Source organism: Diorhabda carinulata, chromosome 1 (assembly GCF_026250575.1).
Source record: "Diorhabda carinulata isolate Delta chromosome 1, icDioCari1.1, whole genome shotgun sequence".
Classification (NCBI taxonomy): domain Eukaryota; kingdom Metazoa; phylum Arthropoda; class Insecta; order Coleoptera; family Chrysomelidae; genus Diorhabda; species Diorhabda carinulata.
Window position 1 is genome coordinate 16,910,393 of NC_079460.1, and position 27,270 is coordinate 16,937,662.

General features: G+C 33.4%; 1 protein-coding gene across 19 annotated transcripts in view; it reads right to left on the reverse strand.

Annotated features, from left to right (window-relative positions):
- LOC130891898 (endophilin-A) overlaps positions 1–27,270 on the reverse strand; it is a 106,299-nt gene that overhangs the window by 72,992 nt on the left and 6,037 nt on the right. For 5 of the 19 annotated variants that reach the window (XM_057797104.1, XM_057797024.1, XM_057797088.1 and 2 more), the window contains exon 1: positions 10,213–10,346. The exons of 7 other annotated variants lie outside the window; for them this stretch is intronic. The gene's annotated coding sequence lies outside the window, so the exon portion shown is untranslated. Of the gene's footprint in view, positions 1–10,212; positions 10,353–27,270 lie in introns of those variants that run through there. 7 more of the 19 variants (XM_057797077.1, XM_057797069.1, XM_057796984.1 and 4 more) reach the window with 4 other exon arrangements.

The following is a 27,270-nucleotide window of genomic DNA, read 5'->3' on the forward strand; positions in this document are numbered from 1 at the left end:
AAATAGAAACCAAGGGTGCTGAATTTCTCAGGTTGAGGTTGTTTTAAACACTCGTATTTGCGGAAGAATGAAGAAGTTTGAGCAAAAAACAGTGATTTTCATTAGTAATTAATAAATTAAATTCGTCTTTAAGTTGTTGGAAAATTCAATTAATATCTATTCTAAACAAATTCATTCTGGTCATAGAACGAAGTACCGAATAAGGAATTAATAGCCTATACAAACTAAAACATCAGGTGATAAGTATGCAATGATATTATGTCTATTTAAAAATTATCGGTCAGCTTCGTTATTGACGCCTGCCAAAGCATTTAGCCAAAATAGCCGAACGTATTTGAATGTGCACCGAAAACTGACAGCGTTTTTGATAGTCATCGTTTACTATTATTGTTTATTGTGAAATATTTTCTCGTGTCATAGGAACTAAAATATTAAGTATTCAGTATGCAATTATATTAAGTCTATTAAAAATTATCGATCAGCTCCGTTATTAACGCCTGTCGAAGCACTTAGCTAAAGTAGCCGAACGTGTTTGAATTGGCACCGAACACTGACAGTATTTTTGACAGTCATCTTTGCTATTATTTTTATGGTGAGATAATTTTTCGTATCAAAAGAAAATAATTTGAATTTAGTATCTAAGTAATGTAAAAGGCTTAATATCTAACCTCAAAAGTGTGTATTTATGCAAAAAATATTTATTTTCACGTGGAAATTACCTTTTTTCCTTTACTTCGGTTTTTGGTTTTTTGTGATTGAATCGGCAAAGTTGTGACACATTTCTAATATACTCTTGTGATTAAAAAAGCTGACGTTGGCCAGAATTTTAGGTAAGTGTTTTAGACTGCCGGTCAAAAGTTTTGCATAATCCAAGAGAAGGTCGAAACGGTGTCTCACAAACCAAACATAATAGTGTTTATATTTTCCTGGTCAACTGTAAATTATTTCTTCGGCGTTTATGATAGTAGTTTAGTCCCAGTTAGACCTATGAGCAAAATCGTGCTGTGGTTTATACTTTTTGGACCAAGACATCTTTTTGTGGAGTATTACTTGTAAGTTTTAAACTTTGAACTATCGTTTGAAACTCGTGCATTAATCGCAAGTCATCATAGTCTAGGCGAAAATAACCGTACCATTGCTGCTGAATTGAAAATACCTCGACGTGCCGTAGACTACAACGTAAAAAGTCATGCAATTACAGGAGCTTTGGCGATCGAATACGTTCATTCTTTATGCGCAGGTCAAATGAAGAACGGATGTTAGATGAAGTGTAAACCCGACTGTAGAATACGGCGGAGGCTCGGTGATAGTTTGAGGATATTTTGAACGAAGGGCGGCAGGAGACCTGGTAAAAATTGAAGGGATTTTGTAGAAAGGAGGCTATAAAAAATGGTAAAATATGAATGTAATACGTTCCAGCAAACGCCCGATCGGTAGAAAATTTACCTTCCAGCATGACAACGATCGCAAACATTCCTCGAAGCTATACAATTAGTATTTGAAAGAATTGGTTAGGTAGGTTAGGTAAGAATAATTTACTAAAGCCTTCGAACCGATTGAGTTGTTGCAATGTCCCACTTTCACTTCACATCCTTTGGAATATTCTGAAAACCAAATGTAAACAAATCGACGACGATTATTTGTCGAAATTGTTACAGATAATGCACAAACTTTTGAGTGGGTAAACATTTTTGACCGGTTAGTTTGAAAAGGATTTGAATACCTCAAAATTGTATCGCGAAATTACAGATTCACTCACAAACAAAGAAATAAAAGAAACAAAAAAGTGAAATTAAAAAATCAATGTTAATCGTAATTTCATGTTTACAATCATCGTTACTAATTTCCAAAGAATCTTGATTCTAATATTGAACAATTAACGGTTTCACCAGATCCGAACAACTAGAGAATAGATGTATCCAGATATCGTCAATAGCTGTTTTAATCAGGTTTCTAGGAATATATCCATGTTTCATATTCTAACACCGCTTTACATGTACCTGTCTTTCAATCAGCGATATTTATGTAAATTGAATGTAGTTTCACCGCCAAAACCCAATACATCTATTAATGTTTTACATGCTGAAATAAAACCACTTTAAAGCACAGAATCGATAACTTCTATATCGAATAACGAATACCCTAACGAATACTGAATTCTATCGTGGGATAAACATAAAATACAATGAACATCTGAAGAGAGAGAATTTAATGGGAAAATTATTGTCTAATTCTCATCATTATGGTAGAAGTGTTACTTCATATACAGTGTGATTGATTGCTGTAAATATTTTACAAAGAAAATTCTGGAATTCTAGCAATAAAGAGACAAATACAGCAATGCTCTATGCGGGCACATTCAAATTATTAATTTTGTCAAAAATATGCAGGATGTATCGCCTAAGAACCGATACAGAGAAGTGTTGTATAGGGGAGACCAAAATATGACGATTGGAGGCAATATACCTTTATACCAAGTAGTATCCTTGAGGACTTACAGAACCTCAATCTGGGTCCAAAATTCGGAAAAAATTTTTTGTTCTTTCCAATCTTAAAAATTGCAAGTTGGTCCACTGTATGAGACTATAAAAGGCATTCAGTAATGGTAATAAGTATAAGACGATCGCACCAGTCTGAAGGATTAATTAGGGATTAATTGGTCGGACAACCAAAGACATTATTTCAATGTCGGTTTCATAATCATGTGGTACTATTTATAGAAAGTAGACTTTCAATGCGACAAATTGGACAACCAAAACATATTTCTGTTGGAAAGAAAGAAGAAATTTAAGTTAAAATCCTCAATGCAGCATTCGACAATTAACAGCAATTACAACTCTTCAGAATTTAATACCTAATGATCTTACTAAAGCCTTTGTACATAGAAAATAAAAATGAAAATGCTCACTAAATCTAAAATACTTTCTTTGCCGATAAGGCTACTTCACTCGTGGAGGAGTGTTCAATTGGAAAAATCTTCATTTACACCACGAGTCTCAATTTCAACCTTGTTGTTTAGGAAATTCACCCGAGGCAGTCCACACGAACAGTGGAGATTATTCCTATATTAGAGCCACCCCAAATAAACAAAACCTTACATAAAATATCTTCTATCTACCAATAAAACCAAGTTCAACAAGCATATCTCTTCTTTTCTGAAATATTAGTATGGTGAGTAAATTTTGGAAATAGTTTTTAGGGGTCCTTAAAATTGTCATATATTGGATTGGTCATTATTATTTGTAATATTTACAACTTTTTGATGAGATCATTTCCACTTCATATGATCGTTCGTATTGCAGGTTTTCTGCGGTTTTCCTGTAACCTGGTGAACGGGTTCCCCAGCTATGGCCGACGACAGAGAATAATTCAGCCGTACTTCTACCCACTTACTAAAATTAACAAAAAAACGTATATTAAGTAGCGGCAGCCATTTTAGGGGTTGCCGAATTCAAGTTCATGAGGTGGTTTTCGGCATCCGGAACTCGTGATATCTTTTAACAATTAATTACTCCGAAGAGCGCGAGTCCGTAACTATTTATTCGCAGATATAGCCTTTCAAGGCTACTGCATCTTAACACCGCCGAGGGTTTGTTATATTTAAGATTTGAGGGTGGTTTTCGGGATCCGGGACTCATTTAGCAATTAATTACTCCAAAAAGCGCGTATCCGTAACTATTTTTGTCGTTGAAATAGCGTGTCAAGGCTGTCGCAGCTTAACACCACCGAGGGATTGTCGAGTTCTAGTCTTGGGGATGGTTATTGGGGTTCGGAACTTATACTTTCTTTTAGCAATGAATTACTCCAAAAAGCGCGTATCCTTAACTATTTTTGTCGTCGAGATAGCGTTTCCAGGCTGACGCAGCTTTACAATGTCGAGGGATTGTCGAGTTCGAGTCTTGGGGATGTGTTTGAGATCTGTGACTCATGCTTTATTTTAGCAATTACTTACTCTAAAAAGCGCGTATCCGTAACTATTTTTGACATAGAAATAGCGTTTCCAGGCTGACGCAGCTTTGCACTGTCGAGGGATTGTCGAGTTCGAGCCTTCTGGATGGCTTTCGGAATTTGAGACTGATGCTATCATTCAGCAATTAATTAAGAATTAAATATCGCGTCGAGCTAGTGTTGATAGGTTTCACCGATCGATAGGTTGCCGTACGTTAATATTAAGATAGGGGGAAACGAGATTCTTGCAACAGCGTAAGCAATAAAATCAGCTTTTGTGTGGAACAGAAAAAGATTATGGTGCTCCTCCCTAAAATGGCTGCCGCAACTTAATATACTACAAAAAAATACATCACTCTATCATCCTAAATCCACCATAAGTCTAGCCCTGCAGAGGAATCTTTCCTATATTAAAACCAAACCTAATATATCCCTCCTCACAAATAAATAATGTTCCCATCCAAATCACAAACAACCCAACGAAACTTTCACTCTCTCTACCTCTCTCTCTCTAATTGATCTGAGAAGCGATATGTGGTTCAAGCAAGATGGGGTACCATATCATTATCCTAATAAATTTCCACACCCTTGGATTAGAAGAAGGGAGTTAACATCCAGAGTGTAATACTTAAGAGTTCTATTTTTGGAAATCCTTCGTATGCTTCCCAGAAATTAATAACCGCCATGGGTTGTAGAATCAAGCCAATGATTTCTTGGCTAATTACACAAATATTTTTTAATATCAGGATATTTTTAAATGAAATAATAAACAAACTAATGGGGTCGAATAGGGACCACATTGAACATTGGCTGAAAGCAATTTTTTGGATTTCGTGGTATTGAAGTCTAATTCTTTCAAAATCATGTTTATTATATTTTCAACTTAATATGCTAAATATGTGCACATTACAATTTTATTGATAAAATATTATGTTTTAAATGGTCTTTATTGATATTAAACCGTAAACAGCATATAAAATGTTTTATTCACTTAATAAATGCAATCTCATGATGACAAAGGAAAAAAAAGAAATATCACAGAGACTTATGTTGAATATTTCGGTTTCAAAATGGACAGTCCCTAATAAAGTATTTGAGTTCTGTGTTGAGTCTTTACGATTATGGAAAAAAAAAGAGAACGTTCTGTATTAGATTTTGGGATTCCTATGATCTGGATGGAGCTTTCGAATTATTTAAATGATTGTTACTTTTGCGTAGTAGATGTTAAAGGTTTTAATCGAAATCAAACGTGGATATATCCAGACTTACAGTCTACGAAATGTTCGGTTCTACATCGTAAAAAACTCTCCCTCGGCCTATTTAAGCCTCAAAAGCAACTCGCATGCCCTCAGAAATAATGATGTCGCCAAATTCCCAGAAATCGGAACCGTCTACCAGTGAATGGGAGAGTGTAACATCTACGCCAAAATTATTTTCTCAAAATGAACTCAGTGACTTGATACGTGATCTGAATTCATCAAAACAAGGATTAGATTTATTAGCCTCAAGATTGAGAGATATAGCGAAGCTGCTTCTAGACATTACAGTTGCAAAAGAAGTTTGATATGCGTTTTATTGCACAATGTAAATAAAATAGTATTAATTCCAAATGCCCATTCAACGAAAATCAAAGAAGATTATGAAAATGTTAAATTATTTTTATTTTCAGAGAAAATTAAATACTCGGAGCATCAATGCCTATCTGTGTGAATTTAAGAATGGTTAATTTTTTACTTGTTCAACAAAGTGGATACACAAAATACCCTTGCTTTAGTTATATATGGGTCAGTAGAGCAAATCAATTTCACTAGGAACAAGATGTTTGACCTGTAAGAAATTATTTAACTGTCGGTAAAGCCAATGTAATAAGAAAGCCGCTGGTGAGCAAAGACAAAATCACACTTCCACCCTTTCATATTAAGTTAGGTATGCTAAACCAATTTGTAAAAGCGTTAAACAAAGACAGAGATTGTTTTAATAACATTTGCAGAAAATTTCGGTTTAGTTTAGTATGAAAAAATTGAAAGGTGGACTATTTGATGGTCTTCCAATATGGCAATTGATGAAAGACTCAGATTTTATCAAAGTTATAACTGTTCCGGAACGAAAGATTGAAAAAGTTTCGGTTTTGGTTGTCGAAAATTTCATAGGTAACCACAAAGCATCAAATTATGAAGAAGTTGTGCAAAATATGCTAACAAACTTTCAGTTTTTAGACAGAACGAACGCAGATTCGTAGGTCATAAACAAAATAATTTTTTCTGATGTAGCGACGTTTCAATTGAAAGGAAGGGTTAACAACCAGAACTGTAAATATTGGAGCACAGACAATCCTCGCTGGATGTGTGAGGCTCACACTCAATATCCTAAAAACGTGAACGTTTGGGCTGGTTCATTAACAATAAAATTATTGGCCCTTATTTTTTTAAGAGGAAAGTTAATGGTGAGGTTTATCTAGATTTTTTGATTAGCTTCTAGTGCCTCCATTACAAGACTTTTTCCTGATGAGAATCATCCAAATGAGATTGATCAATTAAGTTATAACTGTTCCGGAAACGTAAGCTTGGAAAAGTTTTGGTTGTGCAAAATATGCTAACAAACTTTCAGTTTTTAGTGCAAAATATGAGTATTAAGTTACAATATATCCGCAATGATCTAGATAAATTTCCGCCCAATTTAGGAAATTACAGTAAGGAAGAGGGAGAGCGATTCCACCAAGATCTAAAAGTAATGGAGGAAAGGTATCAGGATCGATGGGATTGTCACATGATCGCAGATCACTTTTGGAGATTCTCCCCTATTTTCGACATTTTCCTCTTCATTTACTTCCGTGTATCCTAATTTCTTAAAACATAGCTGACATTATAAATATATCTGTTATTTGGTTGTCGTTTTTTGATTTTTATCATGTGAAATGGAGATAAAGATTAGAAAAATCAGAACAAATCTTACACAATCATTTATAGTTTCATGAATTGTATGAAAAGATCCAAAATCATTTTCATATCTGGGGTAACAAAACCACTGTAGACCATTTTAATAGTACATATCGGCAGTTGAAACGGATTTGTTAAAGTTGGTTTATTGACTTTAGAATCTACTATAAGAACATGAATGCTGATGTCTTCAAAGAATGGTTCGAACAAATGATAGATCTTCTTCCTCAGAACCGTATAATAGTAATGGATAATGCAAGTTATCACTCGAGACTTTTAGGAAAATTGCCACAACCATGCCGTTAAAAAGAAATCACAGAATTGGCTAGAATCAAAGAATATTAAGTTCCATTACGGATCTGAGAGAAAAGAACTGTATTCTTTGCAAAAAATCGTGGAATGACTGTGGATGGATCACCACCATATCATTGTGAAGTCAACCTGATTGAGATAGTATGGGCACATATGAACGGAGAAGTTGCAAGAAAAAATAATTCTTTTACCAGAAACCAGATATTATACAATTGAAGGAGAAGGGAAAATGTGGAAGATGGACAATATTACTGATGAAATAATCTAACCATTCACTGTAAGTATTGATTGCGACAGTTGATCTTCTGATTTCGACCACTAAACCACAACGTTGTTAAAATACCTTGTCCAAAAATAATAATTTTGGGAAAGTTACCATTTCTCACATTTAGCTGTTTAGAAGTTATAAGGAGGTTAATTAGGTGAAAATAGTGTACACCCGATATATTCATTATACAGGGTCTTTCAAAACGTTTGCATGCGAGTTATATCATTACATTAAGCGAAAAAAATCTATTAAAAATCACCAAACAAGCACATGTCTATAACGCATACATTAATCGCAAATTAACAATAAGGTTTAGCCAATCAAAGCTCGTAGAACGTTTAAGTTCCTCCCTATCGAGCGGTCGAGAGAGCCATAAAAGTTTTTAGCTGCTGCCGCATTTTTGAACTTTGCGTTATAGACATGTGATTGTTTGGTGATATTTAATCGATTTTTTTCGCTTAACGCATGCAAACGTTTTAAAAGACCCCACCCCGTATTTATACAAACCATATGTATAAAATAAATTCAATTTTAGCGTTATTATGTACTATGTGAAATAATCCCGAAAAAGGCGATTTTTATTATTAAATTGACAATTTACACTAATTAAATATTATCTTCTCCAGCACCCCCTCCGAATTATAACCACCCGCTCGAAAAGTATGAATAAGAAAGGGGGTTGTGTGGCACTTTGTTGGAAAGGGATTTTAGTTCTCTGTTCAGCAATATAAAGTTTTGTTAATTGCATGGTGCAATCATAACTACGAAAATTGATTTTTAAGATGTAAAATTTTGATAATGTCTATCACAAAACTATCTATCTATCACAAATTATGTAGAATGAAGATAGATAGAAATACTTTACAATTAAATTAAATGTTCCAAATGACCACTTCTTAGCCATAACCGAGGCGATTTTGGAATTCTTGTACAACATTTTGTATGACCTCAGGGGTTATTTTGTTAATTTCTTTCGTTATCCTAACTTTTAAATCAGCACTATTGTCTGGAATATTGAGAAATTCTTTAGAAATAATCAGGTACTTTCGTATCTGTTTGGCTAGACACACATGAAAAAATCTTTGAAGATACTAAAGTAATAGTCAAATTTCAATATAAATCTAGTAGGCTGTCATTTAGTTATTTAAAGTTACTAAAAGACGTCAGTATAATATTTGTGCGCGTATTAAATTTAATTATGGCTCATTTGTTCGAGACGCGGAGAATAGACATTTTAATTATGATTGGTTGTGGTAATAAAACAAGAACTCAACGGAGGTTTGTGAAATTTTCAATAATAAATACCTCGGTCAACAAGTTTTGCAGTCTACAGTTAACAAAATTAAAAAATAGTTTCATGTAAAAAATATTGAAACAACCAGAACTGTAGATATTGGAGCACAGACATTCCTGGCTGGATGTGTGAGGCTCACATTCGATATCCTAAAAAAGTGAACGTTTGGGCTGGTATCAGTTTATGGTGAGATTTATCTAGATTTTTTTATTAAATTCTTAGTGTCCACATTACAAAGACTTTTTCCTGATGATAATCATCCAAATGAGATAAATCGATCTATTTACTACCAACAGTACAGTTAAAAATTATTCAAACGAGGTTTTTCCCAATAAGTGGATTGGAAGACATGGAAGGATCGGATCGAATGGCTCTAAAGTATATTTTAATAGACCAGACAATATAACTGATTCAAAAGTTAATATAACAGAAGAAATTAACAAAATAACCCCTGAGTTCATACATAATGTTGTACGACGATTCCAAAATCGTCTCGGTCAATGTCAAGAAGTGAATGGTGGTCATTTTGAACATTTAATCTAATTGTGAAGTCAAAAAATACATTCTAAATATTAGGCGACAACATTATCTTCATTCTACGTTAAGTTTTGTGATAGACATTATCAATATTTCACATCCTAAAAATTAATTTTCTGTTATGATTGCATCAAATTGAAAAAAAAACTTTATATTGCTTAACAGAAGACTAGAATCATGTGTTAAATACCACCCGCAGTTGGGGTACGTTTACATTTTTTTGATTTTTCAGAACAAATTGATATATTACAAGAATTTTATACAAATATAATGAATACATTTTTATATAGTCAAATCCCCACCAATTTTTGATCCAAATTATATATTTAAGTCTGAGATGAAAATTTCACTTCATCTGAATCTGTAATAGAAAAAATATTTGTATATTAAAGGTGGTTATTATAGAAAATAGACTAAGAGAAAAACTTTGCAGTATAGAACAAATAATTATCGCTAAATTTGTTTTATTATCCTTAATTATACCAATCATTAAATGATAAAATAATTTAAGTAATAACAAACTTTGTTATATATAACATCGATTGGCAAAAACACGTTTGAAAAACCAAAAACATTTCCAGACGTGTAGTCTCCTTTATTGGCATTTTGACAGCCCTTTCGTATTACTTGACCTATATTCCATTGCCTTGACACAGATTATCAAATTCAATAAATGGGAATTTTCTCTTATATACCCTCCAATAAGGAACATGATAATTTAAACCGAAAAACATTCTGATTTGATTAGAACACAAAACGTACGTAACATCTATAATTATAGAAAAGCATGCTTTATCACATGGTGTAATACTATTAATTTTTTTTTCAAAATTCGCGTAATCCATGAAAACAAAAGTGAATTAATTAAAATAATAATAATTTTATTGATTTTTAATAGATATAAAAAGATTGCGTACCGGAAAATCAGAGACTAATCGTCCGGCGAAAGACACACAATATAAACACTACTGAGCTAACGTGAAAACTGAAAACGGTGGAAATACAAAATTCATTCGCCTATACTCTAACAGAAAATATCGACTCGAGATGTGAATGAACTTACGCGCATTTCTACTGCGCACTTATCGATACGTATGCTGTAATACACTATACGCGAAAGCGAGACGCAGGAAGCAATGTGCCAAAAATTCAAATTTCCATAGAAACTTGTTATTATCACCAAAATTAAAAAGGATGTTATCTTCCCAAACTCGATACCATACCATAAAGTAATCAATAACGATAGAAAATTAAAGTGTAACTTTAAAAAATCAACTTCCCACAAATTAAAAAAAAGACAAATAGACTACAGGGGCAGCAACAAGTAGACGCCACAGCTGTAATTTAGACAAAGATACCAGTAAAAAAATCAAGAAAACAGCAAAGGTAATTATGAGTTTGGATACCATCTGGAAGCGAAAGAAAGAAAAGTCGCAAAACAAGAAGATAAATGTACATCCTGTTTATTTAATATTTAATCTACAAGACAAATGCATCAATTTTAAATATGTGGGTAACTTTATTATCAGCAAACAAGCAATTAATCAGGTACATTTAATTTTCTGGAACAAGTATATCATCAAAACAAAATAGCTCCCATCTTCTAATGTGTCTAATAGAAACCTGGGAATTGCTTCACAGGAGTACTACCGGAATTTTATAATACGGATTAGCATTACCGTGGTGGGAGCTTTTATAGTACATAAGTCTTTTGCTGGACTTTAGATAGTGCCACTAATTACCAGTTTAGTACAGTGATGCCTACTTGGCAATTTTTCCTTAGTTCTAGATTTTTATTGTGCAGGAATAGGGGATTACACCCAACGTCCGAAGAACATTCAATTTGGTTCAATTAATATAATTTTATCTAATTTTGATATTAAATATCCTACATGATTAAATTTGTAGTACATGAACAACCATTGCCCCCATTTTTTTATGTGGAAAGCAAACACAAGAGGATGAACCCTATTACATTCGACTAGTTTAAGTGGTGCCTGCCGTATAGAGATGCCTGTAGATTTCTTTAGATTGTAGTGTTCAGAAAAGACGTGTCTTGGTAGCAGATTTCACAGGCTTGTACTTCTCCAAAGAAAGAAATCCCGATAAATTGACGTTCTGGGCGTCTGGAGACGAGCTCGGTGTTCATGAACCACATCTGCCTGTCGAAAAGGTCTTATAGATACTGCTCTAGGTGGGATTATGTTGGACAGCTCGGAAGAGCATCTGCCGTGGTGTTATTAGTAAAACAATTCAACTCTAGATCGCCTATAAGTCGAATAGATCTCTTCTGCATTGAGTCGATACCATACCACAGAGTATGCTTGGGAGTTGACCTCCAAAAGTGGAGCTTTTTGGTCTTAAAAAGGGCTTCAAATTTTTGTGAAGCTGTCTTACTTGATTCCGTCACATGAATATGCCACGACATATTACTCCCAAACTCAACATCCAAGAGGATTTGCGATGATGGTGGTATTTTATATCCAAATCCTGAGCCGCAGTGCCAGCCTCTTTAGTAAAAACAGCAGCCTGGGTCTTTGCCGCATTAAGCGCAATTAGACTGCTTTTACCTCCATCCAGAATTTTTTCAATATCAGTGTAGTTGGTGGTAGCTACCTACGGATTTGGATGTTAGCCCACTTTATTGGGGCGGCTGATATGAACGAAAAGACACCACTATGCTATCGTCGGAGAAGCTATAGATCGAGTTTGTGGTTTTGCCAAGTAGATCGTTTATGTACAGAAAAAAAAATAGTCGTTGACCTGAAACCTTTCTGAGGTGTGACCATTGATAACGACTTGAATAGATCGGTCTTGTAAAGCTACTAAATTAAGAGGTGGGCATACCAAACCCTGTCAAAAGCCTTCGATTTGTTTAGTGCAATTGCTCGGGATCCTTATATTCCTTTAAAGCTTCACTCCATACTTTGATGACATAACTATATGTTTACGAGAGCCGCAGATGATGTTAACAGACTGAAGATATCTGAAGATTTGCTGTTAAACAGAAAACTAAACAACTCAGCAAAGATAATTTAACTTTCGTGATACAAAGTCATTTCATCTAAATGTGATATAAAATTTGAATCTTCCCAGTTATTTTCTTCTTCTTCGTCTTCATCTTCCCTATTACTTCTATTCAGCTTTTACATTTGAGTTTCTTTTGGTGTGTCCAAAAGAGCGGAAGTGGTAACCTAACCCCCCTTATAAAATTTGTTACGGAGCTTGGATGCTTCTTCGGCGAAATGTCTAACAGGTAATGCCATAATGTATGTAGAATGAATCAATACATTATGCACCGAAACAGGCATTGGGTACTACCAATACGTTGGAATTAATGTGGCAATAAAAATTTACGAAAATTTTTGTTATGACTGTGTCAACCGTCATTTGAACCACAATTTCCATCTATTTTAGGTTTGTCAACACGTAAACTTTGACCCAAATCAACTTTGTTTTAACCGTTTCTTTTTATTAAATGCTGGTTTTTGTTTTATTTGTCACTTTCAAATTGTTTGTGTGTCGCACAATAAATTTAAAAAAAAATGAATCCAGCAATGCAGAGGACTTAATTCAAACTGAAGGTTTGGTAGATTAGTTTTAAATTTATTAATTTATAAATTAATTTAAATTAATCCTAAAATAAGTTGAGCACCTAAAATAAAAGCCATAGCTTCTACTAGGGAATATTTTCGAGATGGGGTTATGAGTTGCTAAGAAATTTTCTGATTTTTGTAAGTCGTGTTGCGTCTTTTTGTAGCTTCTTTAGCTAAATCGAATTTTCTTTTTTTTTGCGAGCCTGCTTGCGCCATCAAGAAATTATACTGAATACACTGTTTAAAGATAAACGTTTACCTTCAGTCTCTGAAGACGATAACTTTAGTGGTGGTGTAAACAGTGTATTCAGTATGAATATCGCCAACGGTTCCAGAAATTCCAACTTAATCAAGAAATTAATCACGTTTTCTTTATATAAATCTGCAGCTTTTGTCCTTTTTGATGGATCAGATTTTAAGCGGAAATCATTTCTAGGACGAGCAGGAGTAAATGTTTTACCATTCAGACACTGCCTTGGATAATTATTATTATACTGGAGAAATATTTTTATTTCAGGTTTTTGCGAAAAATTTGAGGCTTTGACCATAGTGCAATATTGTATTACAACTACTAAAAACTATCAAATTTCTTAAACTAGTTAGTTCCTCGTTGCACTTATTCATTTATCCTTTGTTCATTTGAACGTTTGAAACCTTTTGTTTATTGGTACTTGAATTTATTTTGTTTTTCAATCCGATTACCAAGAGTTTCAGTAACAAAGCGCTGGAAATAAATTTGCTAATGAAGATAACATTTTCTCCCGAATATTTGCAAGTTTGTTCAAGCATATATTTATCTAAAAATAATTTTCTACTTCAAATAATTGTTATGAAACGTAGTATACTTCCAATTTACTCAAATTATCCAAATAGAAAGCATATTAATGATGATGAAAAAACTTTATGTGTAGGTGCTTTATTTTGCTTGAAAATTTGTTCTGAACATCATAATATCTCCAATACCCTACGTACCTTGTTTCAGCTTTTATTTAGATTTAATTTTTTGTTCGTTTATTAACTTTGTATACAACGTATAAATATCAGTCTGCCAAAGAAAATATAAGGAAATGTAAATTGACGCAAAATTTACTCATTTATGTTAAGAAATTATTTCTGTATGTAGTTTTTTCCAATAAACGTGGGAAGACCAATTACGTCGATGATAGAAATAGCATGAAAGATGATAGAAGATAGGATGACAACTCTGACTCTTAATACCGTTAACTAACAATGAATCGAACATACATTCAATTAGTGAAAATGGATAAATCAAAGAATGAAAAATCGGATTTACCTACAAAGTTGAAAGGATTAAAAATGTAACTTTTTGAAATTATAAAACTTTTTTGTGATGTAATGGATGGTATACAAAACTGGAGTTACCTAACCATGTGTATGAATATCAATGAGGCTTTAGGGATGGGCGAAGCACCAGATTTTTACCTTGAAAATAATATCTACTTTTCATAGATTATAAACAAGTTCACGATACAATAGAGAGAACACAGTTGTAAGAGGTTTATGATGGTATAGCTGTAGCTGCTAAAGATCTTCGTCTTCTATTTCATACACTCCCAGATGTAGTGCTCTGGAGTTCCGTAGTGTCTCACAATTCGAGAGAATATAGATAGAGGTTTCGTCCCCTGCTCAATAGAATCTGTATGCTCCATTATCTGCTAGCATCTTTGGGTGTCCACTGAGGAGACAGTGCTCCGAAATGACTCCTGTTAGTGTTTGTAGATTGCTCTCACTTAGACTGATATTTTTCAGATCTTATATTGTTACAGTTTTCCAGGAGAGTCTTTGTCTGTCTTAGCCTCTGGAGATTATACCCGTAACTGAATTTACCCCTATCTACCTTCTTTTCCAATGCTCTCTATTGTTCTGTAGTATATACCACAATTTTCAAATTCTATGAAGGGTTTTTCTGTCCCTATTTTAGCGAGTCTGTCTACTATTGCTTTACTTCAGTGTGTCCTGGAATTCATTGAGAGTAACTTGTTTTTGTCTAGCTGGTTTACCTTTTCAAGGCATTTCCCAGCTAATTTGAATTTTTATGTTGGAGCTTATAGATTTAATGGCTGCTTGGCTATCGGATAGGATGATGATCTCCTGTTTTCAATAGTTCATATCTAGATTGAACTAAAGACATTCAATTTCATATATTTCTGCTTTGTGTGTTACTCAGGCTTTCAGAGTGTTTCGTTCCAAGCCCGTACACCTCCATTCCAGTTCTGTTTGCTGTTTTAGAGCCATCCGATTACTATTTGATGGAAGTTCTTTTTATTTCATTTAGGGTGTTTTAATCCCACTTGCTTCTACAGCTTAGTATTTAGGTGAATTTTTTCAAAAAGCTTAATTTTTCTGGTATATTGGTCATTTTTTTATGCACAGTTTTTCCTTGTTAATTCCGTCTCTGTATCTTCTGAATAACTGTTTTCTGCCACGCTTTCCAATACTATATGGTGAAGTGGGAAATTTAGAATCACTTCTAGTGCAGCTGTTGGGTGTGATCTCGTGGCCCCAATTGCATATGTACAAGCCAGTCTTTGTACTATCAAGAAATTGTTCGTCGTGATGTTCACACTAGTTCTAGTCTCCCAAACTACTGTCCCATATGTGATGATTAGTCTCACGATTGCCGAGAACATCTACAATAGGATCTTTAGATTACAACCCCAATTCTTCCCTACATGTTTGTTCCAAAGGAGCTCACTATCTAGTTCAATTCCCAGATAATTCCCCTCTGCAGACGATAATCCATTACTAGCAAGATTTCGATGTAAATTAGAAAAAGTATATAGTAGATTGGAAGAGGTATCAAAAAGATTCGGACTCAGAGTAAATGGCGAAAAGACTAAATTTATGGAAATACAACAGCAAAGCAAAAATCAGGGGGAAAATAGACTCATATACGAGGGAGAAGGAATAAAGCTTATCAACTGTATTTTTCTTTATAGGTTTATCAACGAGTAACAAACGTATATGTTTCGGGTGGAAGTTCTGCAAACATAGTGTGTATCAGAGCAATAGATGACTCTATGATAGCGGGTAGTAGCACATCGAGGGCTGTAACCCTAGTAGCGTCCATAGTTTGTCTTCATCCATAAGCTGCACATACCACGTCGTATACTGACCGGTGTTCGCTCATAACTGGTTGACATACGTCCTTGCTGACACTTTCCTCCTGCTACTGTACGATATGTCACAGTAGGTAAAATTTGAGAACAAAGATACGTCGGATCAATGGACTCCATCCCAAGAATGTGCTCCGAATAAATAGTTATAAAGTTTACGTGTTACAAATAATTTTTATTGATTGTTTAGAAAACACGTCCAAAGCTGAGCCAAAGGAAAAACGATTGCATTTGTAGGAAAAAAGAATATTGCGCCTGCCCATTCATCTATTATTGTTCCAAAAAATAGGTAAAATAGCTACAGATTGCTTTTCGTTTAAGAAAAAGCTTAATAGAAAGCAATACTGAAGAGTACATGGTGTAAGTAATTGTGTGATCACTATTCCGTCAAAATGCGCTCGTATGTTTGTTTTTCGCTATTATATATTTTTAATGTAATTATAGACTAAACTCGAATACTGAAAATGCTTTTTTCACGTAAAACTTGGAAGACAATACAAAAAAAATTGAAATAATATATTTTTGTACAATTGGAAAACAGTGTAAAAATTGGAGAGATGTTGAAGAATGAAGGCTATAAAAATATTAAAAGAAAATACGTTCTAGCTAGCGCCTGATCCGCTAAAAATTTATCTTCCCGCATGGTAACGATCCTATTCCTTGAAGCTGTGCGAAGACTATTTGAAAGCATTGAAAAGGAAGAATGTACTGAACGTAATGATTTAGCCGACACAGTCACCCAACCTCGAGCCGATTAGTTGGTGTGGGACAAATTGGACATGGAAATTAGTAAGCAGAACTTCCCCTTCACATCTTTGGAACATCCTAAAAAATGAATGGAAGCAAATAGAGGGCGATTATTTGTCGAAATTGTTACAGAAAATGCCAAAATTGTGCCCCAACATTATAAAATCAAAAGGGGGTTACATGGATGTATCAAAATTTAAATGTGTAACAGTTATAGACTGTAGTTATTATTATTACTATATTCTTACATCACTACACAATAAATCGTGCGACTGACACATAGATAGAGCTGGTATTGTCAAATCCATATGACGTTTAGAAAGTAATAACTTTCAAAAGACTATACGTGAAATTTAATGATTCAATGAATGAACAATGGATTCAAAACAATTTCGTGTCTTAACTTATCATTGCTTCTTGGTAAGGAAAAAATACTGTACCAACTCAGCACTGACTTCAAAAGTGTTATCCGGAACCTGCTCCATCCAAAAAAAACATTTGTTTTTAGGCCACAAATTGTTGATATCTAATCGTAAATTGAAATTGCGTGAGATAGCTGAGGTCGTCAAAATATCAGAGCGCAGTGTGTTTGACATTTAACCACACATGACATTTTTTAAAAATTGGTGCCACGTTTACTCACATTCGATCAAAAGCAACAAAGTGTTGATGTTTCAGAGTTTCAGACTTCACTCCGGAATCAAAACGATCATCATCTGAGCGGACTGCGGTCGGTGAACCACGTCCAAAGACATAACAGTCAGCTGGAAAGGTTATGGCATCAGTATTTTGGGATTCACATGGAATATTGTTCACCGACTATCTCCAAGCAAGAGAAATAATCAAAAGCGAATACTACATATAGTTGTTGGATCGTTTGAATGCAAAAATCAAGGAGGAACGGTCTAATATTTTACCAAGATGATTACGAATTACCCTTCCTCCACCGTATAGTGCATATCTAGCTACCAGTGACAATTACTGAAACTGAAGCCTATTTTGAGGTAAATCCTTGTACAAGCACGGCATCTAGAAGTTGGAGAAGCGTTGTAATGATTGTATTGCTTTTAGCAAAAAATGTGTTTTTCTTAGTTAGTCACACGACTTATTGAATGATGTGTTATATATGTTATTGAAAGGGCAAATATCAAAATCGATAGTATTCTTTTTAACTGTTGTGTATTACTCAAACTATAGGGTGGGCAAAAACTTTTGACCGTTAGTGTAAAAGAAGTACAGAAATGGACACAATGTCGCACACCAGCTTTAATTCATTTTAGTTCTGAATATGCTTCTTGTTCTTGTTCTGAAATATATCCTACAGATGTATGATTGTAAACTTTCAGAGTAGTATTTCGGTAAGTATAATTTTAGTTTATAATTCAACCCCTAGTGCCATTCCATGTCAAATGTTCGTGTTACATACAGAAATATTGTAGAGGACTCTAGAGATTCTTCTGTAATAACCGTTATTCTGTGGACTTGGTCCATTGTAGAATGTTCATTTCTGAATTCAAATTGGTAGTAAGGGATCAATCCCTTGAGTATGTGATAATAGAATAGTAAAATAAACTGAGCGGCTAAATACATGATTACGACTTTTAAAAAAATTTGGATTGGATTGGACAAAAAAATATTTAGTAAGTAACCAAATGTTTTTGGTTCAAACCAGGTGAGGAATATTTGAAACGCAAATTCAGAGAAACAATAATATAAAATAACCTGGGTTACAAAAACAAATAGTCAAATTCCAATGTAAAAATAGAAGGACGGCTTCTATTTGAAAAATGAGCAGAGCACAATGTTTTGTAGGATTCAATTTAAACGGTTGTATTTGATACTTATGTTTTAAGAAACGTAAATAAACAAAATATAATTTCAAAATAACACTTTTCACGAGAACATTTTTCACTTTAAATAGAAGATTATACAAAACTGGATTCTCAAACAACTATTTAAAACATTACGTTCGTTAGCTACTAACTTTTTATACAGTTGACCCTGTATGTTTGTAACTTACTGTTTTGCCCTACTTGGAGCGATCAGATTCAATTTATACAGAGCCCGTTTTTAAAGACTGACGAAAATGCAATGATTCCATAAAAATATCTGATTATCCTGATTAGATTCGCCAAAATTCATAAATTGCTTTTTGCATATTTTGCATGAGAATAAGAAAGATAAAGCAAGTGGACGAATTACGTAAGCGGGCAGTCCCAGACTTACAAAATCGAGATGCAAACATCAACACATCTATACATACTAAATATAGCGTAGTTGCCAATAATATATATTACGATGGTAAATCATATTCCTATTATTTCCTCCTGAAATAATTTCGAAAATGTATTCCACCGTTATTCAAAGGAGGAAACAACTACTTTCCTGGCCAATGACTCGGCGAATATTGAATTACATCTCCTCTGAAGAGCATGATGTCAATCGACCTTTTTGTTGATTTGTTCCCAATAAATCGTAATTGCAAGGAGAGGTTTGTAGCTACGGAATAGATTCGACGTTATTACGTTTTATCAAAGTGATTTAACAACTCTCGTTTAATTAAATTTGACATAACTATTGGACAATGCATATATTTTCACAAAATACCTTGTGATGTCAATGATTCAAATCGATAATTTAAAATTTAGATGTGTGCAATTTTTGTCAATTGATCACGTGCCTGGGTTGGATAGCAAATAATCGGCCGGAAATCTATAAGTTGACATTAGACCATCTATGATGGAACTTCTGATAACTAATGTGAGACAATAAGTTATGTATGACTGAATTGAATCGGTAGTTGTCATAGCCGATATGGTGTAACAAACTAGTCGTGTTTGAAGTAAGGGATTCCATAACGGTCAGATAGCATTATTTGTCAATGTGCACCAGTATATCATAAGAACACCATTAATTACTGATCAATTTAGATCTAATGAAATCAACCTAAACAGGTGTTCGTCTAGAGACCGTAACTTTTTCCGTGTTGTTGATTGTATGACTGTTCAACCGTGTATAAATATGAGAGTATATAATTTTGTAAATATATAAAAATTAGTATAATTAGAATATGTAAGATATATATAAATCAATATATATATATATATATATATATATATATATATATATATAAGTTAGGTATTTGTAAGGTCTTATAGACGAACAAGTCACTGTGGACTAAGCTCGTGGAAAACCTCAATCTGGTTCAGAGCATAAGAGGCTCTGAGTTTACGTATTTATGAGTTTTCAACCAATTTAAAATTACAACATACATATACAATGTGAATCGTAATTCATAAACCTTAACTTCTACCGTAGCTTACTTCCTTAAGAAAATACAGGAATTCATCCTGGAATTGAACGTAAGTGAACATTTCCCGAAAGCTTGGATTTATAGTTTAGAATTCCACTTGTGGCACAGCTGACTGATTACAAATAGTACTAGAAGACAACAATTTTTATTTGGTACTATGAATGTAATATGCGTAAGAGCATCATAATACGATAGATATTCGCTATATTGAGTATGTTTAAGATCCACATTGAAAAGGTATTATATAGAGCTCTAATTAAATTTGTGAAACTCAACAAACCTCCTATAGGACACGTTGTAATTAGCAGAGCGAAGGATATGCTTTTTCATTCAAAAAGCACGTACAATTATTAATATTTATTATCAGAAATATGTTAAATCTTTACAGACGTGGATAAATTTCGGATAATTCCTCACGTAAGGTTGAAACATGAATAATTTCATTGCAAAAACAAACTATTAGCATCAGCACAGATAAAATCATTTAAGTATAACTGAACTCTTTGGTATGTAAATATAAATTATTAGCCTCTCTTACGAAAAATTATAATTAAATAGATTACAAATATTACAATCCCCTACGGATCTATAAGCTTTTTGATAATATACAATTCTCTAAATACGTTGTTGCGTCACGAAATTTTTTAGCAAACCTCATATTCGCATTAAGCAACACAAAAAAAACATATAAAACCAAAAAAATTAGAATTCACCCCAATACTTTCCTACAAAAAACCCACATTAACTGGATTCAAACGAAAATATTTCACACCATCATATTTTAACTGTCCCATTAAAGTCCAAATTATAATCATTTCCTATTTTAATACCAATATAAGAAAACTATAAGCAGAATGAACGAATTCAAAATTATACAACTTTGTACCAATTTGTTAAAATTGCCAAAATAAGGAAAACGCTTTTGTATTGCGAAAATTTTTTTTTGGTTAGCACCAAGGCTTTAACACATTGAGCCCCTACCAAACTTTATAAACTTCCCTTGGGTCTAAAAATTTTTTCTGTGGTTTTACACTCCTTATGAAGTGCGGATCCAAGGAAAAATGAAGGAAAAATTTATTTGAACTGAAAAGTTTGAGAAAATGATGTTTTTTTGTGAGCCCGTTGAAGCTAAAGCTTTCCCCAGTGCCCAAAGCGGTTCTATGGACCGTACACAAAAAACATCATATTTTGTACCTTCTATTCGAAATTGTGTTATTTTTTAACCTTTCAAAGATGTTTTATGTTTTTACATGTAAAGGGCACAAACATGAAGGTATCACAAATTGAAATATTACTCAAATATTATTTGAACTATGTTGAAAAAAGAGAAAAACATATGAAAAGTAAAGTTTTTTGTATTACAATGTCTGATCTACAATACAAGATCATGCAAAAAAAATCGAATGGACCAAGTGTAGGGTAATGTTTCTAGGACCCAGGACGGTCCAACCAAATATAAATACGGTACCTTGAGCCGAGTTGAAGGTTTGAAATAAAATACGTCATGATAGCTCCAGGCTGAAGGAAAAGTTTATTTGCGGGCCTATGGACCGCACCGGGGCTAAACGGGTTAAGATAGCGGTGAATTTACCGCATCTTGTTTTTCTACGACTGCGCGCTTACGTAGTTCGCCCATTAGTACTTAAATGTTAAGGATACAAAAAGATACAATTTGATTATGATAACTTTTCTAGAAAATACAAGTGTAATAAAACAAACAAGTTATTTTTTTAATGTAACTAATTCTTACTCCACTGCTGCAAGCTGTTTTTGAGTGTCTTCAAGTATGTATTCCTCATAGAGTGTATCGAGATTTTGAAATATCTACATTTTTTATTCCACAAATTTTTTGTAGAAAATCGTACACTAATATTTGGCCTATATATGATTCTTCTTTTAAACTTTCAACCAAAATCTTATTATTGATAGAAAATCTTCTCTCTGCTTTCGGAATACCTCAGAAATTATTTGAAAAAGTTTGACCAACTTTCACATCTGGAATAGTTTTTCATCTTATTTAGAGCGATATGATTCGTCAGAAAGCCCTGTCTGCTTCTTCCAATTTAGTCGCCTTGCATCTGTTTGCAGTCAAAATGTCAAATGCTTCAGACATCAGTTGCACGGATTCTTCTGGATCGTTGTCAGTCTTAGATTGAGAAACTAATTTGAATGCAAAGGGGCATTTTTCCATAAGTTTGTAAACCGTATACTTCGAACAGTTTCTAAAATCCTTGCAAATATCAACATGTCCTTGTCTTTGACCCCAATGTATTTTTTCAAAGCCGCTCTTGCGACAAACCATAAATCGATATTTTGCACTTTTTTGAGGTTGCAGAATAAACCGATAGTATCTTTTTGGAAAATGTCTCTTCTATAAATAAGGGTGCTTTGAACCGCATCATTAAGTTATTCAGAACCGAAATCAAGTCTTCATAAAGAAATGGTCTCTTGCTTTCTTTAGAGTGCCATCCTCATTATATTTTTCTATCACATTTGAAGTTGTTTTTGATGTGCTTTTAATCGAGAAAAACCCTTTTATATGCCGCTGAAATCGGCATCGGTAAATTCATATTTTTTCCAAATATATCAATTTTTGAAAAAAAAATCGGAATTTTAGGTTTGTGTGTTCTAAATATGTTTTAACAACATGAGACCTTAAAAGCTGCTTCAGGGGGATCCCAAAACCGGTGTCAAACCGATAAAAGCGCTTTAATTAGGCAACCGTAGATACGCGAGCCCGTAAGAGCGCAGGTTCAACATGTTGTTTCGATGGAAGATGCGATTTCGAGATAAATAAAGATTTAATGTTGAGTCGAAATTCAATGAGCTATACCAACACCAACTTGGTATGCCTGATTGGCCCATGGAATTTCCAATTCTTTCTAGCTCTGAAAAATTCCCGTATTTTTCCCGATTTTCAAGGTTAACATTGTAGTTTTTATTTTGAAATAATTAAATGTTGCTGCAGCTTCCACGTCGATTTCCCAGTAGGTTACAGACGCAAACATGTTGACCCAAGAACGGACGTGAGTGTGGAAAAGGACAACTTCGCCTTAATTCACGCCGGCCTTCTATAAAGGATAATGTTGCTTTTCATTGTTTTATCACTTTTTTGACCTGTATTGTACATAGTTTGCAAGACATTCCTTTTTGTTTTTGTATTGTTTTTTCTGAACAAAAATAAATTGTTCTGCTAATTATTTCTAGTCTTATGGTCGACTCGGAGATTATCATATCCCGTAAAGATTTACTGTATAACCAAGGCCAAGTTATGCAATAATACGAAAGCAATTAAGTGTGTTTTTTTTATAAATTAATTACAATTACGTCAATTATTATAAACGCAAAATACAGTGGAATAGCTGACGACCTTCTAAAACATTTTTATATTAAAAGATAAAATTGACCTACGATACCATACATTAATAGTAGTCTTACTACTTTTAGAAACATAACGGAATTCCTTAAACGGCTTCTTAGTCATGTTTTATAATAGTCAACGCACAGTTATCCACTCTCGAATTTCTGTGAAAAAGTTTCATAGAAATCAATTTTGTTCAAAAATACATCGAATTCAGGTAGTTTGGCTTGAGTTCCGAAAACGGGAACCCACCGATTGAAAGTACTGGTGAAATTACTTCACTGTGTTTTTTGTTAAAAAAAATCTAAATATAGGCACAAAATATCATAAGCTGAAAATTCGTGGATAAGTTAGGTTAAAAAAAGTTTTTTCTCAACCCCTTTCCTTGCGAGAGGTCAAATATCCTTAATAATTGTCAACGATCGTAATTGACAAATGACATATATAAAGTTAGGTTAACCTTTTAAAAAAATGGAAACAACTAATACTTTCTATTACACATAAATATTGAATTACTAGTATTATTTTTAAGTAAATTATTATAAGTTAAGTATATTGTATAGTGTGTAGATAAATTAAGAACGTAAGAGACAGTGTTTATTAATTCACCCCACGAATAGAAATCGTATAAATAAATATGGAAAAAGTTACGATATAAATTTGAATATATAAATGCGAGGGCAGTATAAACAATACCATTCGAAGGAAAAATTGGTCATTTAGGAGCAAAGATAAGACAAAAATTCAAGGAAATTGAATGCTCAAGACGAATAGTCAAAAAAATCTTAAAAAACCAAGAAACAAATTTCTATTTCTTGATAAATCGTGTTGATTTTAGTTCTTTTTCAATTGAAATTTAGTTTCAAAAATCAGATGAGAAATTGACGTTTCGACCTATTTCGATCTAAAATAATAGAAAAATAAATAGGTATATCAAATGATAAAACTGAGAATAACTGAGAATAAAAAGGAGAAACTTTAGAAGCATAGAAGAATATGGCAAAAGAAAGAGGAAGAAATCGTCCAAGATGGGGATGGGGATTGAAAATGAAGTCTCGGACAGCTGTTAGCTTCTCACAAATTAGACACTTTGTAGTTCAAGAAGACTAAAACCAAAGCTATACGGCGAGATCGACACCGGTCTACTCCAAATTTCTCACTGAATTGAACACGAGGCGGGTCGGGTGTTTGGTATATATAACGATTCATTCATTCATAATATAACTGATGTTTACAATTTCCAAAATTAGCTGCAAGCTCCAATATATTGTTTTTTGTTCTAACTAGTCAGCAAAGACTATCCGCCTTGGTACGTTTACAGAAAAGGGATTTTTTTAAAACATAATATCGAACTACGGAGAAAACACTCGATGATGGGAAGAACAATTCCCGAAAGCTTGGATTTTCAGTTCAATAAAGAATTCACAATTTCCATTAATTGCTGCAAGCTCCAATATATTGGTATTTGTATATACATATATCAAAAAGGTGTAAGTAAGGATATGAAGAAGAAACGTTTCTTAAAATTTCCATTTACATATCTTGTAAATGTTTGCTAACATAAATTATCGTTCAAAAAGTGCGGGCTTGCCTTTAGGATCATAATTTCAGTCTTCATTTTATTGTACTATAAATAACGAAAATACTTTTGAAACGTTGTAGTTCAATATACAAGTTATAAATATTGTGTTTGTCATTGAATGGCAACATTGGAATTAAGTAGGCGTGTGCAACAAACGATTAATTTATCGCAAATTTCATTTGTATCATGTTTGTTTAAATCGTACCGATTGAAAGGATATACCCCACATGTTTATATGTGATACAAAAAATATTTTTGTGTCATTAACATTTGATAATCCATCCGTTTAAGGCTGAAATAACTATGGAAGTCGGTTCAAAGTGCTAGAAGTAATCATTGAAACGATAACAGACTAAGGACCGTAATTGCAGTCATAAACTAAAAGTTCCGGTTTTTAAATAAATATTTAACAAAAACAATACTTTGTTGATAAATAATTTCATAATAATCATTACTATAATATTTGTTTCATATAGTCAATTTTTATGTAAGGCAGAGTAATACAACCTGGTTACTAATCCAAAACGGTCAATTTTAAAATTAAAAGGGTTGCTAGTTAAGTTTTGAGACAAATAAAAATAAATATTTATAATTGGATAGGACTGTATTAGTTTTACAAAATATTCTCCTTTAAGATAAATACACTTCTGCATGCGTTTGAAACAATTTTCGAAGCATTTCCTCCTTTCCGCTTCAACCGCTTCTTCAGGTGTTCTTCTTCTTCAGAAAAATGTTGACCTTGCAATTTATTTTTGATCTGCGGAAATAAGAAGAAATAATTGGGTGCCAAACAAAGATTGTACCGTGAATGACTCATCAATTCGATGTTTTTGTTTAAACGTATGTGTGAGAGCTCGCATTGTCGTGGAAGAGAATGATTCGTCTTCTGCGATTGGTATTCCTGATTTTTTCGAACACCTCTGGCAAATAAATGCTGGTGTACCATCAGAAATGACCATTCTATGCTGCTCTAATGGAACGGTGACAACATGTCTAGTTATTTCAAAAAACGAGAGACGTGCTTCTGCGCGAACAACTTGGCTTGTCTTTAAAGATCCATACAGTTGTTTAGTTTCGGGTTCATATGCATAAATCCATTAATCGTGACCTATCACGATCTTGTATAGGTCTTTTGAAGTACCATGAATGAAATTTTTCAGCATTCTGTTGCACCAATCGACACGAGCTTTTGTTTGAGCGACTTTCAAATTATGCGGAATCCAATGCAGACAAACTAATGCCTTAGTATGTCTCAATCTCACGGTATGGCATATGACGATCTTGCAATTTCAGTTACACACATACACACAGCATCGATGTTTTCTGGCGCAGCAGCCGATTTGGAACGACCTTCACGAAACTCTACGACTACGATTGAATTCAGAATACCAGCGAAACACGGTGACTTGAGATGGTGCTTCTTTATCAAAAGTTGGACCGAGTTCATTGGCACACTGCTGATAGTTTAATCATAGTCATACAAAATCATCGCACGTAAATTTAAATCCATTTTTTTTACAAAGATAAATGTTTCAAGTATCTGTGAACAACTTAAATACCACTCGTATGAAAATACGTTCAGATTATGTCCACCATTAATAATGTTAAACTTCATGGCAATGTCAGATTTGATTCACATCATTGTTGCCATATCTCAAAACTTAAATAGCAACACTCGAATTACATAATAATCTAAATATTTCCTACAATTTTCATAAATGTATCTAAACTATTACAAGTTTTCGGTCTCCTATATCCACAAGCTCTTATATAAGGATAGAAAAAGGTTTGGACTGATCCAAGGCCCTGTGTATTAAAAATTACAAAGCCGTATCATAAGATTTGTTTGAATAAGTTGATTTCTATTTTCCAATAAAAGTTAGAAATTTTGTTTTATTTTGATTTCAAGAATCTCTTCCCGACAAATTTCACCGAAAATACGACTTTAGGTTTTCCCATATAGTAATGAGGCCCAATTTTTTCACAGTTTAGTTTAGTTACAGCTTGAAAGGTGCAGTGTGCAATATATTGTGAATTTTAAAATGATTATAGAAAAACAGCTCTATATCAATTAATGAAAAAACATTAATATTCAATTGTTTTAAATCATTTACAGGATGTTTCTAAATTCATGCAACAAAATTCAGGGGGTTATTGCTCGTATGAAATTAAGATGAGTTTTTACTATTTCAATATGTCCTCTTTTTTCCCTGTTAGGTTGTACGAGGGTAAAATTAGC